This window comes from Cervus elaphus, chromosome 15, assembly GCF_910594005.1.
Source record: "Cervus elaphus chromosome 15, mCerEla1.1, whole genome shotgun sequence".
Classification (NCBI taxonomy): domain Eukaryota; kingdom Metazoa; phylum Chordata; class Mammalia; order Artiodactyla; family Cervidae; genus Cervus; species Cervus elaphus.
The window spans coordinates 72,543,870-72,556,569 of NC_057829.1; the positions used below are offsets into that span (position 1 = coordinate 72,543,870).

The following is a 12,700-nucleotide window of genomic DNA, read 5'->3' on the forward strand; positions in this document are numbered from 1 at the left end:
GCACTGGGAAGACCCAGAGGAATCGAGTGGAGAGGGAGGTGGGAGGGGGGATCAGGATTGGGAATACATGTAAATCCATGGCTGATTCAAAGAATAAAAAAATAAAATAAAATAAAATAAAATAAAAATTAAAAAAAAATAAAATAAAATAAAATAAAAAAAGAAAAGAAAAAAAAAAATAAACTCTCTCTGAGTCAAATTAAGTTTGGCCACATTTTCACTAGACATTTCTTCATCGACCGAATTTTGCCCTTTAGAATCTTCTAGAAAGTCACGTTCTAGAAGGATTCATTTGAATTGTATATATCTGTGGTTTTTTTGCATGTGGATATCCAATCATTCCACCTTTCTTTATTGAAAACAATATTTTTTTCCTTACTGATGTATCTTTTTAATTTGTCACCCTACCAGTCTCTTGAAAACCATTGTTTTACCTAGGTTGCCTGCTGTGTTTGGTCATTTCAGGTCAGAGAGTGAGGATGTTCTGGCTATGTTACTGTAACTGAAAGTCTGCACCTAATTTCCAATTTTTTTTTCCACTCTAAACTGGCTTTATGAACTTAGTCATCATCACTGTTTCCATGTTGCTGGTTTATAAACTGACATTCAGATAAGCTAATTTGCCCAATTCACAGTTACTGCATGATAAGTCATAATGAGGTAAGTCTGCAAAACAACTAGTGCAGCATATGATATCATTATTGTGCAGCAGTTGATAAATCAAGGTTTTTAATCAATTTAAGATTATTTATCAAATTAACTCTTCTCCCATAACAAATGTCCCTCAGCAGTGTATTCAACACCCATAAATATTTTTCCTTGAAAAGTCTCTATTTTTATATCCCTACCCAGGACAAATGGAAGAGTGTTTTCTCAGCCTGCTCAGGACCCATTTGTAAACCTAGCAACAGCTGCTGATCTACACTTATTAGCAACCTGTGAACTTCATTTATTAGATGCTAAATTACTGCTTCCAGAAAGGAACAGATGACTAAAACATTTCACTGACCTAAGGCTCACTCAATAAAAATAGAAGAAGCCTTGGAGAATAAGGATTTGGAAGAATCATAAATAAGTATGCATTTTAGACAGGCTTTGTTTATCCTAATGTCAGGAGAAGTGAGTTAATACTAAGAAATAAACATATTTAGACATTACACAGGCTATTAGCAGAATTGAGCCATTCTCATCACTCTCCACATAAGGGAGTGAACCTATTACTTTTGAATGCAGCTGTATTAGAAAAAAAAAATTGTTCACAATAAGAGATTTCCCAGAGCTCTATTTTTGTTTATAAAAATAAAGCTCTATGTGGGTTGTAGAATTTTATCTTTTCCTCCTTGAAGGCTTTCAAATGGTTTATTTCATGAGATGGTTTATGTGGTTTTCACTGGATTTTTAGAACCAGTGATTATGCTCTGAGCTGAACCCCAAGATGTCTCTAACAACCTGAAGTGTGTAATTTTGTGAAGCAGGGAATATAGGAGTAGAAATCTAGAATCTCATTGTTAAAAGTGGGGATGCTTATTTTGGTAGTGGGAACTTCATACAGCTATCCTCTCTGTCATCCCATCTCTTCACACCCAAAACTTTTCAAAGAAGAGTTTTTCCCTTCCTTGCCTCTTCATCACTTCTCAGACCACTCATACTACCACTCCAGCACTCCACATTAACTCTCTCCTCAAAGTCATCAGCAATCTCCATGTCACTAAACGAAGCCATCCTGTAACTTGCTTAAAGAGCCTCTTGATGAAAGTGAAAGAGGAGAGTGAAAAAGCTGGCTTAAAACTCAATATTCAAAAAGTGAAGACTGTGGAATCTGGTTCCATCACTTCATGGCAAATAGATGGGGAAACAATGAAAACAGTGACAGACTTTATTTTCTTGGGCTTCAAAATCACTACAGATGGTGTGCAGTCATGAAATTAAAAGAAGCTTTCCTAACACCTATCCTACTCAAACTCTTCTAGAAAATTGCAGAGGAAGGTAAACTGCACCAGACAAAGATACCACAAAAAAAGAAAACTAGATCAACATCACTGATGAACATAGATGCAAAAATTATCAACAAAATTCTAGCAAATAGAATCCAACAACATATTAAAAAGATCATACATCATGACCAAGTGGGTTTTATCCCAAGGATGCAAGGATTCTTCAATATTCACAAGTCCATCAGTGGATTAACAAATTGAAAGATTAACATTAACATTAACGAATTGAAAGATAAAAACCATATGATTATCTCAATAGATGCAGAGAAAGCCTTTGACAAAACTCAACACCCATTTATGATTCAAAAAAAAAAAAAAACTCCAGGAAGCAGGCATGGAAGGAACATACCTCAACATAATAAAAGCCATATGTGATAAACCCACAGCAAACATTATCCTCAATAGTGAAAAATTGAAAGCATTTCCCCTAAAGTCAGGAACAAGACAAAGCTGCCCACTCTCACCACTACTATTCAACACAGTTTTGGAAGTTTTAGCCACAGCAATCAGAAAGAAAAAGAAATAAAAGGAATCCAGACTGGAAAAGAAGAAGTAAAACTCTTACTGTTTGCAGATGACATGATCTTCTACATAGAAAACCTTAAAGACACCACCAAAAAATTACTAGAGCTAATCAATGAATACAGTAAAGTGGCAGGATATAAAATTAATACATGGAAATCCCTTGCATTTATATACACTAACAATGAGAAAACAGACAAAGAAATTAAGGGGAAAATTCAATTCACCATTGCAACGTAAACAATAAAATACTTAGGAATAAATCTACCCCAAGAAACAAAAGACCTATATATAGAAAACTATAAAACACTGATGAAAGAAATCAAAGATGACACAAATAGATGGAGAAATATATCATGTTCATGGATCAGAAGAGTCAATATAGTGAAAATGAGTATACCACCCAATGCAATCTATAGATTCAATGCAACCCCTATCAAGCTACCAATAATATTTTTCACAGAACTAGAACAAATAATTTCACAATTTGTATGGAAATACAAAAAAACCTCAAATAGCCAAAGTAATCTCGAGAAAGAAGAATGGGACTGGAGGAATCAATCTGCCTGATTTCAGACTATACTACAAAGCTACAGTCATCAAGACAGTATGGTACTGGCACAAAGGCAAAAATATAGATCAATGGAACAAAATAAAAAGCTCAAAGATAAATCCCCGAGCCTTTGGACACCTTATCTTTGACAAAGGAGGCAAAAATATACAATGAAAAAAGACAGTCTCTTTAACAAGTGGTGCTGGGAAAACTGGTCAATCACCTATGAAAGAATGAAACTAGAACACTTTCTAATACCATACACAAAAATAAACTCAAAATGGATTAAAGATCTAAACATAAGACCAGAAACTATAAAACTCCTAGAGGAAAACATAGGCAAAACACTCTCTGACAAAATCACAGTGGGATTCTCTATGACCCATCTCCCAGAGTAATGGAAATAAAAGCAAAAATAAACAAATTGGATCTAACTAAGCTTAAAAGCTTTTGCACAATGAAGGAAACTCTAGGCAAGGTGAAAAAATGACCTTCAAAATGGGAGAAAATAATAGCAAATGAAGCAGCTGACAAAGAATTTATCTCAAAAATATACAAGCAGCTCATGCAGCTCAATACCAGAAAAATAAATGACCCAATCAAAAAATGTGTCAAAGAACTAAACAGACATTCTCCAAAGAAGACACACAGATGGCTAACTAACACATGAAAAGATGCTCAACATCCCTCATCATCACTGAAATGCACATGAAAACCACAGTGAGATACCATCTCATGCCGGTCAGAATGGCTACTACCAAAGTCTACAAACAATAAATTCTGGAAAGGGTTTGGATATAGGGAACCATCTAACACTGTTGGTGGGAATGCAAACTAGTACAGACACTATGGAGAACAATGTGGAGACTCCTTTAAAAATTGGAAATAGAACTGCCATACGACCCAGCAATTCCACTGCTGTGCATACACACTGAGGAAACCAGAATTGAAAGAGACACATGTACCCCAATGTTCATCACAGCACTGTTTATAATAGCCAGGACATGGAAAGCACCTAGATGTCCATTGGCAGATGAATGGATAAGGAAGCTGTGGTACATATACACAATGGAATATTACTCAGCTGTTAAAAAGAATGAATTTGAATCAGTTCTAATGAGGTGGATGAAACTGGAGCCTATTATACAGAGTGAAGTAAGTCAGAAAGAAAAACACCAATACAGTATAGTAACACATATATATATGGAATTTAGAAAGATGGTATCAACAACACTATATGTGAGACAGCAAAAGAGACACAGATATAAAGAACAGACTTTTGTAATCTGTGGGAGAAGGTGAGGGATGATTTGAGGGAATAACATTGAAACATGTATATTACCATATGTGAAATAGATCACCAGTCCAAGTTTGGTGCATGAAACAGGGCATTCAAAGCCGGTCCACTGGGACAACCTTGAGGGATGGGATAGGGAGGGAGTTGGGAGGAGGTTCAGGATGCGAAACACATGTACACCCATGGCTGATTCATGTCAATGTATGGCAAAAACCACTACAATACTGTAAAGTAATTAGCCTCCAATTAAAATAAATTAATTAATTAATTAAAAAATAAAAATAAAAGACTCTTGTTCTTTGGAAGAAAAGCTATGATCAACCTAGACAGCGTATTAAAAAGCAGATACATTACTTTGCCAACAAAGGTCCATCTAGTCAAAGTTATGGTTCTTCCAGTAGTCATGTAAGGATATGAGAGTTGAACCGTAAAGAAAGCTGAGTGCCGAAGAATTGATGCTTTTGAACTGTGGTGTTGGAGAAGACTCTTGAGAGTCCTTTGGACTGCAAGAGATCAAGCCAGTCAATCTTAAAGGAAATCAGTCCAGAATATTCATTGGAAGGACTGATGCTGAAGCTGAAGCGCCAATACTTTGGCCACCTGATGCAAAGAACTAACTCACTGGAAAAGACCCTGATGCTGGGAAAGATTGAAGGCAAGAGGAGAAGGGGATGACAGAGGATGAGATGGTTGGATGGCATCATCCAACTCAATGGACATAAGTTTGAACAAGCTCCGGGAATTGGTCATGGACAGGGAAGCCTGGCATTTTGCAGCCTGTGGGCTCGCAGAGTCGGACATGACTGAGCAACTGAACTGAACTGAATTGAACTTGCCTCATCAAAAGAATATTCCACTACGACTGACTACTTCTCAGAACATTCTGTTCCATATTATCCATGACCCATATTCTTTAATTTTTTTTCCCCTGGCATTCTTTATCAGATTCCATTTTAGATTTGTGTTCCTATAAATTAAGTACTTAAGTGCTGGTGATGATCATCCCCAGGTATCCTTTTCTCATACTTTGCACTCTCCTAGAGGGAACTCATCAATCCCATGTTTTCAAATGATATATATGTAGGTGACTCACATGCCTCCTCTCTAAGCTATGGACTTCCTTAATCAGGTGTCCCATTGACATCCCCACATACCTCAAAGGAATTCCATACATATCTTGTCCAGGTCCACAACAAAAGAAAAGAATTTTTTAAAAAAGAGAAGAAAAGAAAATCTGTGTTATCCCCGTTTTCCCAGTTTAAAATTAACATAATTCACAAGAGCCTGAATAATCTAGCCGCTGTTTTTCTCTCCAGTCTCATCTCATCTCACACTCTACCTTCTCTCTTTGCTTCAAGAACACCAACCACATCTCTCTGCTTTTTGCCTCTCATACTCTCTCCTGCCATGGGACCTTCTACCTGACACACTTTCACTCCTCTTCCCAGTCACCTCTAGTTAACTGGTACTCATCCTTTAGATCTCAAGCCACAAGTCACCCCTCAGAGCCATCCAACCTCCCAGACAAAGTTATGATCTTCTGTTTTGCAATCTCACAGTGCCATATATATGAGTTTTATAATTTAACTTTTATGTATCATTTCTTGATTAATGTAAATCTTCTCCTCAGTGAGAGCTCCATGATGACAGAGTCAAATCCTGCCAAACTCTCCTATGTATCCTCAGAAAAAACACTGTTGGTGACCAGTAAAATTTGTTGGATTTACTGAATAATTGTAAATGAGAAGGACTGGGTCCCTCTGTCTTTGCTGAGCTTAATGACTTCCAGCATGAAAGACTGCTGCCTAAATCGAAGAGATGTCTATCCTGGTCACTGAATGCTATTAATACTCCATACAAATCCTGCCCACAAGAAGGACCCAGTCCATTTGCTGGTTAATCATTTAAGCATGCTTTCACATTCAAGAAGCATAGATAGAGGAAATCAATACTACTTTCCTATTTCATCTAACTCACAAGTTTCCTAACTAATTTGTTGAGTGTTTGCCAGTGCCCCCAAGATACAGTTTCCTGTAACTGAGCCTTACAACTGTTTTGATAGGGGAAGATGCCTGCATCTTCCTGGGGATTCAGTGTAGAAAGTGCACAGCTGATTCTCATGTGAGGATGCTCATAGCTTGCCCCAGTTGCACTATGTCTTGGAAAACTTGAAGGAACAACATTAGTGGAGGAAAATGTGGGAAAACAGTTGACACCAACAATGAAAGAGAAAAAATTAATCTCTGGGTAGTATCTCCTCAAATTTCAAGGCTTCTGTGGCAACTCTACTGCCTTCCTCTGCTGAGTATGTTACTTGTATACCATACACTTTAAAAAGAGTTTGCATATTTTTCTTCTACAATTGTGGGATGTTAAGAATGACACAACAGTTTCATGTGCATAGACGCATTTTATCTTCATTTCACCTGTAATGTGAAAGAATAATAATAATTAGAAAAACTGTCTCCTCTGACTTATTGTACATGTCTAAAATTCAAATATACTTGTAGAGCAAATTTCTTTTTCCTATAAATTTTATTTTAGAATGTTGTTGCCATGCATATAGGATTTATACTAAAATGGGCCTGATTTCTGCAGCCCACTGTGAAGGATATGAAGGGCCCATTATGAAAAATGTCTAGTAACTTTAATAGGAGGAGAGTTCTCATTCAACTCAAGTAATATGAATTTTCCTAGGTTTTCACTTTGAGGAAATGTTCTGAAGCTATTAAGGCTCCCATTAGCCAGTGCAGGCTGAACAAATCGGAAAATATTGCCTATTTCTAAAACTTAATATATGGTTGGACATATTATCTGTCCCAGAGATACAATGAATTCCTGCCAATGCTAACACAAGAAGAGAAGATTAGGCAGTTGCACTGGAGTTAGCTGTAGATGTGCCTTCCTCTCCCCATTCGTCGTTTGCATTATCAACTGCAAGGGAAGGATGACACCTTGAAGAGACTTTCTTTGAGACACAGGCATTACTGAGCTTTCTCCACTGACGTCATCCCTGCTTCTTGAACTGACATGAGCCTTCCTGACTCCCTTACCTTTCAGTGGATGAAAGCCCCACTGTACAAGCTTTCATAAAACTGTTTCCCTTTGTAATAAAAATAACAGTTATGAATGTATATTTAATGCCATGGTAATTTGCTAATTCTACCTCCATCACTAGTCTATAAGCCCCAGGACTGCAGGGACCACGTATGCTTCATTACCTTTATCTTTTTCATCAACTAGGCCTGGAAATGTGAAAGTAAATTCTGGAAACAAGCAGTGCCAACAGGACTCTGAATGGTTATTGCTCTTGCTAAGCAACAGTAGTTTTAAATTTCAGCAAACAGCTTGCTGCTGCTGCTGCTGCTGCTGCTGCTGCTAAGTCACTTCAATCGTGTCTGACTCAGTGCAACCCCATAGACGGCAGCCCAGCAGGCTCCCCCATCCCTGGGATTCTCCAGGCAAGAACACTGGAGTGGGTTGCCATTTCCTTCTCCAATGCATGAAAGTGAAAAGTGAAAGTGAAGTTGCTCAGTCGTGTCCAACTCTTAGCGACCCCATGGACTACAGCCTACCTGGCTCCTCCATCCACAGGATTTTCCAGATAAGAGTACTGGAGTTGGGTGCCATTGCCTTCTCCAAAACAGCTTACTAATTATCCATAATTAGAGAAACTAGAAATGGAATTTTTCCTCTGCATGTGTCGTTGTTGCTGTTCATTGACTAAGTTATGCCTGACTCTTTGCAACATCATGGACTGCAGCATGCCAGGCTTCCCTGTCCTTCACTATCTCCCAGAGTTTCCTCAGATTCATGTCCACTGAGTTGGTGATGCTATCTAACCGTCTTATCTTCTGAAACCCTCTTCTCCTTTTGCCTCCAATCTTTCCCAGCATCAGGGTCTTTTCCAATGAGAGTTCTTTGCATCAGGTGGCCAAATTATTGGAACTTCAGCTTCAGCATCAGTCCTTCCAATGAATATTCAGGGTTGATTTCCTTTACGAGTGATTGGTTTGATCTCCTTGCAGTCCAAAGGACTCCCAAGAGTCTTCTCCAGCACCACAATTTTTTTTTTTTTTTTTACTATTGTCATGTATTTTTTTTTCCATTTATTTCTATTAGTTGGAGGCTAATTACTTTACAATATTGTAGTGGCTTTTGCCATACATTGATATGAATCAGCCATGGATTTACATGTGTTCCCCATACCAATCCCCCCTACTGCCTCCCTCTCCATCCCATCCCTCTGGGTCTTCCCAGTGCACCAGCCCTGAGCACTTGTCTCATGCATCCAACCTGGGCTGGTGATCTGTTTCACCCTTGATAGTATACTTGTTTCAATGCTGTTCTCTCAGAACATCCCACCCTCGCCTTCTCCCACAGAGTCTAAAAGTCTGTTCTGTACATCTGTGTCTCTTTTTCTGTTTTGCATATAGGGTTATCGTTACCATCTTTCTAAATTCCATACATATGAGTTAGTATACTGTATTGGTGTTTATCTTTCTGGCTTACTTCACTCTGTATAACGGGCTCCAGTTTCACCCATCTCATTAGAACTGATTCATATGTATTCTTTTTAATGGCTGAGTAATATTCCATTGTGTATATGTACCACAGCTTCCTTATCCATTCGTCTGCTGATGGGCATCTAGGTTGCTTCCATGTCCTGACTATTATAAACAGTGCTGTGATGAACATTGGGGTGCATGTATCTCTTTCAGATCTGGTTTCCTCGGTGTGTATGCCCAGGAGTGGGATTGCTGGGTCATATGGCAGTTCTATTTCCAGTTTGTTAAGAAATCTCCACACTGTTCTCCATAGCGGCTGTACTAGTTTGCATTCCCACCAACAGTGTAAGAGGGTTCCCTTTTCTCCACACTCTCTCCAGCCTTTATTGCTTGTAGACTTTTGGATAGCAGCCATCCTGACTGGTGTGTAATGGTACCTCATTGTGGTTTTGATTTGCATTTCTCTGATAATGAGTGATGTTTAGCATCTTTTCATGTCCAGCACCACAATTTGAAGGCATCAATCCATTGGCACCCAGCTTTCTTTATGGTCCAACTCTCACATCTGTACTTGACTACGGGAAAAATCATAGCTTTGACTATATGGACATTTGTCGGCAAAGTGATGTCTTTGCTTTTTATACACTGTCTAGTTTTGTCATAGCTTTCCTTTCAAGGAGCAAATGCCTTTGAATTTCATGGATGCAAACACTGTCCACAGTGATTTTAGAGCCCAAGAAAATAAAATCTGTCACTGCTTCCACTTTTTCCTTATCTATCTGCCATGAAAGTGATGGGACCAGAGGCCATGTTGTTAGTTTTTCTCATGTTCAGTTTTAAGCCAGCTCTTTCACTCTCCTCTTTCACCTTCATCAACAGGCTCTTTAATTTCTCTTCACTCTTTGCCATTAGAGTGGTATCATCTACGTATCTGCGGTTATTGATATTTCTCCTGGCTATCTTAATTCCAGCTTGTGATTCATCCAGCCTGGCATTTCACATGATGTGCCCTGCACATAAATTAAATAAGTAGGATGATAATATGCAGCCTTGACATACTCCTTTCCCAGTTTTGAACCATCTGTTGTTCCATGTAAGGTTATAACTTTTGCTCCTTGACCTGTATACAGGTTTCTCAGAAGATAGGTAAGGTGGCCTGGTATTCCCATCTCTTTAAGAATTTTCAAATCAAGAATTTGATTTGATTTTCTAAATCAAAACCAGAATAATTAATATGTACTTCAAAAATATTTATATGCATAATAATACATAAACTGCCAGGTTTTAAAATTAATATATTATTTAAAATCCTAAAAATGTCTAACGTTTTATTTTCTTGTGATTTTTTGTTCTCTGAATTCTTTTGGCACTCTCAACACAGCATGGATTTGAAAAAGTAAGCATTGTTCACTTTCTCATGTATTATCATTATCACACTGTAAAATAATAATAAGCTCTATTATTCTAACACACTACTGAGCCCTTAGAATATACACAGGAAATATTTATGGCCTCTAAGATAGAAATCCAACTGATGACAAAATCCCCTACCCAACATCTCTAACAAAAAAATATGGCTAAAGTCAAAAACTTCACTATTTCCTGTAAACTCCATTTTCTCTCTCACTTGAATTCCAGCCCATGTACTCTGCTGCTGCTGCTGCTGCTGCTGCTGCTAAGCCGCTTCAGTCGTGTATGACTCTGTGCGACCCCATAGATGGCAGCCCACCAGGCTCCGCCGTCCCTGGGATTCTCCAGGCAAGAATACCAGAGTGGGTTGCCATTTCCATCTCTATTTGTAGCCCTGCCAAATCTGGTTTTGCCTGTTTTTGTAAAAAGAAAAATTTTGTTAGAGTACAACCCCATTCACTCATTTACATATTGTCCCAGGACTGCTTTCATGCTACACTGGCAGAACTAAGTAATTGTCACAGAGGTCATATGACCCCCAAAGTATAATATACTGTTATCAGCTGGCCTGTCACAGGAAAAGTTTGAATAATCTGCTCACAGCCTACACCCTCAATTTCCATGTTCTTATCCATAAAATGGGTATAATAATAATAATGTCACCTCATAATGATAAGATATTAAATATGGTACTGTTCACAAACCACTTAGCAGCCTCCTGGAACATAATAAGCACTTACACTTGTTGGTGCTTCACCTTCATGTTAATCCTATTCCTCCCCCTCAGTCTACCTCCCAAGCTCCTATTCACATTTTAAGACTCAGACCACACGTTTTCAAGAATATTCTCTGATGGGGTGGGAGGTAGGAGGGAGGTTCAAAAGGGAGGGGAAAAAAGGAGTATTCTCTAACTTGCCTTCCCCCATCCCATTCCCTCCTCAATCCTCCATTGTGCTCCCCCATCACCCAAGGATACATTTATCTTAGCTCTTACTTCATTACACAGGCTTCTGCCTGTCATCAGAAGACCATGCACAGGCAGAGGTTGTGCTTCACTACTTTGGAATCAACAGATTCAGTGTCCTGTCCACTGCAGTCCTTCAGAGAATGTGAGTCCCTCAGGAGAGGTTACAGAATGTCAACATCCAGAGGATGTGTATTCATAGACAGGGAGGTTGCCAGGCATTGGTGTTTGGGGCTTGATGGAGGTTACTCACTAAATTGACTCCCAAATCAGTAGCTGGAAATTATATTTTGGCAACTAAGCTCTTATCAGGATGAGAACTCATAAAGTAGATGCCCACTGAGGACTCTGGATGCTAACAAGTGTGATATGTGTGATGCACCCAAGCCCCAAATCATACCATCAGCAGCTGACTTTGATTTTAATTCCTTTGTGTGGTTTCACATCCATTCTTTCTCAATGAATCATAAATGGGCAGAAAAGTGCCAACTGCTGACTTGTTCATTTTTTTAAAATCTTATATATAGCAGTGAATATGTCATACTACAAAATAGGTAATTAATAAGAACCTACCATATAGCACAAGGAACTCTCCTTAATACTCTGTAATGACCTATATGGGAACATAATTTTTAAAAATATGGATATTATGTATATACAACATTGTAAGTCAACTATACTCCAATAAAATTAATTTTTAAAAATCGTGCCACCAAGAAACTGGCATTCAGGGCTAATCTGAGAAGTACTCACACTAAAGTCAAGATTAAAATATGAAGACTCCCTTTTAGCTTGTTTGTTTGGTTTTGAATCTACCAGTTTTTTCAAATTTCCAAGAATGACAAACATAAAGTGGGGCTCATTTCCCAACTTTCCATCTAGGATTTCAAAATAAATTTTCACAAATTTGGCCACTTTGCTCTTTCTAGAAAGATCATTATCTCCAGGGTTAAAAATATGCTATTTAACCTCAAAAACTACTGCAATTTTAAAGTTCAGTTCTCTTATAGAGAAGGTTGTTTTCCTTTCTCTGTTATGTCTTGTCAGGATGCCCTGACCTTGATCATCATTCAGAGAATTCTCTTGAAGGGCTAAATTTTAAAAGATGTACATAGCCTCCAAATGTTCTAGCAGAAAAATTTCAGTCTACAAAAGATCATTTGCAAAATGTTGTGCTTTTACATACAGATAACTTCAACAGCCCTTTCTCCCGACTGCTCAGGACTCCTATTATTATAGGAGCAACTATTTATCACCAGACACCACAACTTGAGCAAACCTCAGAATCGGTTCTGTTGATTTTCAGTTAACTCTCAACCTAGCTTTCCTCATTCCTTGCTTCCATTCATCTTCCTTAAATCATGTCCAAAATGACCCTCTACCACCTTTTACTTGATTTTAGAGACTCTGATGATATACAACACTTCACTCAAGCAAGACTTCTCTATTTCC

The 12,700-nt window shown here is 38.2% G+C and overlaps 1 long non-coding RNA gene across 1 annotated transcript; it reads right to left on the reverse strand.

The window, feature by feature from the left end:
• Positions 1-890: 890 nt before the first annotated feature.
• Positions 891-11,866, reverse strand: LOC122709300. The gene is made up of 3 exons (XR_006345467.1): positions 11,793-11,866; positions 4,584-4,590; positions 891-901 (listed from the first exon to the last, which is right to left on the reverse strand). It is a non-coding gene; the product is annotated as an uncharacterized LOC122709300 (long non-coding RNA).
• Positions 11,867-12,700: the final 834 nt, after the last annotated feature.